General features: G+C 38.0%; 1 non-coding gene across 1 annotated transcript; it reads right to left on the minus strand.

The window, feature by feature from the left end:
• Positions 1 to 5134: 5134 nt before the first annotated feature.
• Positions 5135 to 5240, minus strand: LOC112725284 (small nucleolar RNA R71). The gene has a single exon (XR_003164402.1). It is a non-coding gene; the product is annotated as a small nucleolar RNA R71 (small nucleolar RNA).
• Between the last annotated feature and the right edge of the window lie 1056 nt (positions 5241 to 6296).

Here is a 6296-nt window from a genome sequence, read left to right on the forward strand (position 1 = left end):
ATGCAATCTCTAACTTTAGTTCAATGCTATCCAGGTCAGAAATCACATGGAACCCATATAGAACAAGGGTGATTGTCACGGGTCACCCTCAATTTATAAGATGAAGAACGAGGTTGCATAAGAGAAAAGAATCAGACATATTGAATGAAAACAGTAATATTATTGATCCATGAAACTCAGCAGAGCTCCTAACCTTAACCTTAGGAGGTTAGTGACTTATACTGTACAATGAAAGGCTTAAAAATATGATATGCTGGAGAGATCCTAAACATGGTTGATATTTTCCTATATATACTAATCTAGTAACTAAAGATTACAGAAATATGGTAAACTAAGTTGATAGTTAAAAAAACCACTTCTGGGACTTACTTGGTGAGTGTTTGGGCTGAGCTTGAGTGTCTTCCATGTGCTAGTGTCTATTAGAAGCATTGAACGCTGGTTACGGACCCCCCCTTTGGGTGTTGGACTCCAGTTGCTCCCCTGTGGGCGCTGGACGCCAGGAATGGGGCTGGTGGCTGGCGTTAAACACCAGTTTTGGGCCTCCAATTCCGAAACAAAGTATAAACTATTATATATTTCTGGAAATCCCTAGATGTTAGCTTTCCATATCCATTGAGAGAGTGCCATTTAGACTACTATAGCTCTAGAAAAGCTCCTTTGAGTGCACAGAGGTCAGATCCTGACAACATCTGCAGTCTTTTCTCTGCTTCTGAATCAGACTTCTGCTCAAGCTCCTCAATTTTAGCCAGAAAATACCTGAAATCACCATAAAACACACAAACTCAAAGTAAAATCCAAAAATGTAAATTTTGCATTAAAACCTATGAAAACATAATAAAACTCAAACAAATCATAATGAAAAGTATATGAAAATGATGCCAAAAAGCATATAAAATATCCGCTCATCAGAACACCAAACTCAAACTGTTGCTTGTCCCCAAGCAACCAAAAACAAAGTAGGATAAAAATAAATAGAAGGATGCAATAAATTTCAGAGTTCTTAATGAAGCTCAGTTTCAATTAGATGAACGGGACTAGTAGCTTCTTGCTTCTGAATAGTTTTGGCATCTCACTTTCCATTGAAGCTCAGAATAGTTGGCATCTTTAGGAACTTAGAATCCAGATGATACTATTGATTCTCTTAGTTAAGCTCTTTTTTATTCTTGAACACAGCCTCTTTAGAGTCTTGGTCGTGACCCTAAGCACTTTGTTTTTCAGTATTACCACCGGATACATAAATGCCACAAACACTTTAACTGGGTGAACCCCTTAGGATTGTGATTCAGCTTTGTTAGAATACCCAGTCAGTGGTGTCCAGAGTTCTTAAGCACATTCTTTGCTTTGGACCACGACTTTACCTGCTCAGTCTCAAGTTTTTCACTTGACACCTTCACACCACAAGCATATAGTTAGGGAAGCAGCTCAATTGAACTGCCTAGGCTAAGATATTTCTTTTAGGCCCCCTAATCATTGATGCTCAAAGCCTTGGATTGTTGCTCTTGCCTTTTGGTTTAAAGAGCTACTGGCTTTTTGCTGTTACTTTTTGGTTTAAAGAGCTATTGGTTTTTTCTGTTTTTTATTTCTTTTTCTGCTTTTTTTTTCATTTTGCTTTTTTTTTAATTGCTTTTTGCTGCTTTTTCTTACTTCAAGAATCAATTTTAGGATTTTTCAGATCACCAATAATACTTCACTTTTGTCCTCATTCTTTCAAGAGCCAACATTCTTTAACTCCAATATCAAATATGCACTGTTTATTCATACATTCAGAAAACAAAAGCATTGCCACCACATCACATAATTGAACTATTCCTAATATAAAACTCGAAATTCATGCATCTTACTTTTCTTTTTTAAATGAAATATTTTTTTCTTTTAATCATGGTGAGAGATGCATGGAATATTACATAGCTTTAAGACATAAAGACAGATAATTATGCACTAGAAACAGACAATAAAGCAAAATACATGGAAAACAGAAAAAATATAGGCAACAGGAGAGTAAAGTGAACGAATCCACCTTAGTGATGGTGGCTACTACTCCTTCTGAAGGATCCAATGGAGAGCTTGATTTCCTCTATGTTACGCCCCTGCCTCTGTTGTTCTTCCCTCATAACTCTTTGTTCTTCCCTTATGTCATGGAGGATGGTGGAGTGCTCTTGATGTCCCATCCTTAGTTGATCCATACCGGAGCTCAATTCTCCTAGAGAAGTGTGCAAAATTGGCCTTGGGGAGAAAAATGCATCCCTTGAAGCATCTCAGGGATCTCTTGTTGAGGCAGCTTCACATGCTCTTGCTGTGGTCCATGTGCTGACTCTCTAGTTTGCTCTATCCTCTTGTTGGTGATGGGCTTGTCCTCCTCAATAGGAATGTCTCCTTCTTTGACAATTCTAACTGAATTGTATAGATGACAGATAAGATGGGGGAATGTCAACCTTGCTAAGGGGGAAGGCTTTTCAGCTTTCTTGTACATCTCTTGAGGTATTACCTCATGTACCTCCACCTCACTTCCAATCATGATGCAATGAACCATGATGGCTCTGTCAATGGTCACTTCTGACCGATTGCTAGTAGGAATGATAGAGCGTTTGATGAATTCCAACCATCCTCTAGCTATGGGCTTGAGGTCAAGCCTTCTCAGTTGGATAGGCTTGCCTTGAGCATCCCTCTTCCACTGAGCTCCTTCCACACAAATGTCTGAAAGGACTTGATCCAGCCTCTGATCAAAATTGACTCTCCTAGTGTAAGGATGTTGGTCTCCTTGCAACATTGGTAAATGGAGCACCAACCTTACATTCTCCAGGCTAAAATCCAAGGGTTGCCCTCGGACCATGGTGCTCCAATTTTTTGGATGTGGGATCACACTAGTGTCATGATTTTTAGTGACCTGATAAACCACTATTTTATGGTTTATCTTGTGTTTAATTGAGCGGTTTCATCAAGTCATCACCCACTTATTCCTACTAATCGCATGATTTTATAATTCCTTCCTAATATTGTTTATGGTTGAAAACTTGTTTCCTAGAGATCTTTAATTAGTATATTTTAATTCTCCTTCATACCATTCGATGCCGTGATCCGTGTGTTAAGTGTTTCAGGCTTTATAGGGCAGGAATGGCATAGAGAATGAAGAGGAAGCTTGCAAAAATGGAAGGAACACAAGAAACTAAGGAGATGACCAGCGAACACCGACGCGCGCGAATGGCTCAAGCGAGTGCGCGGAATGGAGAAATTGCAGCGACGCGTGTGCGTGCCTGACGTGTACGCGTGGATTGGAGTCTGCACGAATGACGCGAATGCGTGAACGATGCGCTCGCGTGACAAGGAAAATTGCTGAATGACGCGAATGCGTGGACGACGCGTACGTGTGACCTGCGTGATCTGCAGAATTAACAGAAAACACTGGGGGTGATTTCAGGCCGCATTTTGACCCAGTTTTCGGCCCAGAAACACAGAATAAAGCCATAGAACATGCAGAGACTCAACACACATCTTAGACACAATAGACATATAGTTTTACATACATTAGGATAGTTTTAGTTTTAGATATGAATTTAGAGAGGATCACTTTCCCTCTAGGTTCACTTTACATTCATTACTTTTGCTTTTGGATATTGAAGAGTCATTACCTCCGTTGAAGACATTATTCTAGTTTGTTTCTTTACTTACTCTTTTATTTATTTATTCCATATTTTTAATTCTTGGTCAGGATGGTAATTGGATTATTTTCATGAATTGTTAGTGAAGAGGATTACTTTTACTTTTAATAAATTTCGAAGCTTTATTTTTATTCAATTTATCATGTCTTCTTCTATTATTTTTATGAGCGTTATATTCATGTCAATGGAGTAGACTCCATACTTGACATGGGGGTTGATTAAAAGGAGACACTTGAGTTGGAAGGCTTAAGTGCTGATTAAACTGGAAATTATTGGCTAGTTCTGTATTTACTAACGCTAGACCTTCCCAAGGGAGAGGACTAGGATTTGCGAATAAGAGTTAGCTCAATCACCTGACTTTCCTTTATTTAGTAAGGGTTAACTAAGTGAAAACAACAACTTTTTTAATACTACACTTAAGAGACCCCAACAAGGATAGAACTTCTAATTAATCATTCCACCAGTCAAGGCTTTTTATCTAGAATATTAATAATCATTCTTCGTTTTTGTTGCTTTAATTATTTAATTGATCATTATTCAACTCTCAAACTCTCATGGAAATTCCTAATTAATAAAATAACATACTTTCTCACAACTCGTTGGGAGACGACCTGGGATTCATACTCCCAGTATTTTTATTGTAAATTTTTGTGACACCTTTCTAAATTGGTGAGGCGGATTTTAGCTGGTTAAGGGCTATACTTGCAATGCTGTACTCTTATTTAAAATCTCTTAATTGGCCTAACTTCTGCTACGCACCAGTTTTTGGCGCCGTTGCCGGGGAGTTGCAATTGTGTGCTGAATTATTAATTAGAGTACATATTTTTACTTTATTTGCATATTTTATTTTTATTTTATTACCATGAGCTATATGTTTCTTTCATTGAATGACACGTTCACTGCCTGATCCGAGCTTAGTTGCGTTTGATCCTGAAATTGAAAGAACTATTTCACGTATTAGGTGAGCTCGATGTCGGTTAGCCTCTGAGAGTGGTGAAGTGATTGTTATCAATTCACCAGTCTCATCTGAGGGAAAATCTGAACCGCCATCTGAGAATGAAACAAGCTCCTTTACTACTGATTTAGTTGATTCACGTGAAAAAAACATGGCAGCACCTCAGAGGATTACTCTCCAGGAAGCAGGAGCCCCAGATTTTACACTACAGCCGTATCAAGTGCATCATCCAACTCTGGCTGTAGATTTTGAACTGAAGACTGCACTTATCAACTTGATGCCCAAGTTTCATGGCTTACCTGCTCAAGAGCCTATTAAGCACCTAAGGGATTTCCAGACAGCCTGTTCTACTATTAGGCGTCATGGTGCGAATGAAATTTCTATTCTGTTGACTGCCTACCTGTTTTCTCTTGAGGGAAAGGCAAGGGAGTGGTATTACTCCCAACCTGAAGCGAATGTTACCAACTGGGATACGCTCAGGAGAGCATTTTTGGAAAAATACTTTCCAGCTGAAGTTACAGACAGAATAAGGAAAGAGATCTCATGCATTGTTCAAGGTGAATAGAAACTCTCTATGAGTACTGGGAGCATTTCAAGAACCTTCTGGACGCATGCCCCCATCACATGATTGACAGACTAGTGTTTATTAGCTACTTCACTCAAGGCATGATGCCTCGGGATAAAACTACATTAGATGGTGCTAGTAATGGATCTTTGAAAAAGTACAAGACCGCAGATGAAGCATGGCAACTGATCAGCGACTTAGCTGAGTCTACCAGGAATCACAGGCACAGAAGCATGATGAGATAACTTTTGTGTGGTCTAGAAATTTGCAGACAAATCCTCGTTGCAAGTATAGTTTCTAAACCAACAAAAGTCATCCATGCAAACGTTTTGGTTGTCATAAGTAACAAATCCCTTTAAAATTGATAACCGAGTATTTAAACCTCGGGTCATCTTCTCAAGAACTACAGGGAAATATGTTCTTATTATTGGCTATGAAGATTGTAAATTGGGGTTTTGAAGATGAGGAACAAGTGACTTAAATTGCAATCAAAGTAAGTAAAAGACTGTAAATTAAATAAATAACTGTAAAACACACTTTTAGCAAGGTATGAGAAATTAGAAGTCCTATCCTAGTTATCCTTATCAATGACAATGAAAATTGAATCTTAATTCCACTTAGTTAACCTTTGCTAGAGCAAAGGAAAGTCAAGTGACTAATTAGTTAGATCCTCAAATCCTAGTTAATCCCTAAGGAAAGATTGGGATTATTGAAGTTCAATTCAATTAGCAAAGATAACGATTATCAATCATGTTTGAGTTTGATAACTCCTGAGTTACTGATTTCTTAACTAAGACCGAAAGGGGAAAAGTAAATCTACTGGAATAAAAATGTCTTCAGATTGGGGATAAAAGTAACATAAATAAAAGAAAGCAATATTAAACTGGTAAATAGTAATCTGTAACATAGAAGAATTCATAATTAAATTGAGAAAAAAATAAAAAGGAATATTGAACTTGGTAAAGAGACGGAAAGCGAATAAAATCCTAAATCTAAATCCTAATCTTAAAGAGAGAGGAGAGAATCTCCCTCTCAAAACTAAATCTAAATCATGGAAAACTAACTAAATTGGAGACTCTCCTTTTAATGGATGCATTCCCCCACTTCATAACCTCTGGTC

The sequence above is a fragment of the Arachis hypogaea genome, chromosome 11, assembly GCF_003086295.3.
Source record: "Arachis hypogaea cultivar Tifrunner chromosome 11, arahy.Tifrunner.gnm2.J5K5, whole genome shotgun sequence".
Lineage (NCBI taxonomy): Eukaryota > Viridiplantae > Streptophyta > Magnoliopsida > Fabales > Fabaceae > Arachis > Arachis hypogaea.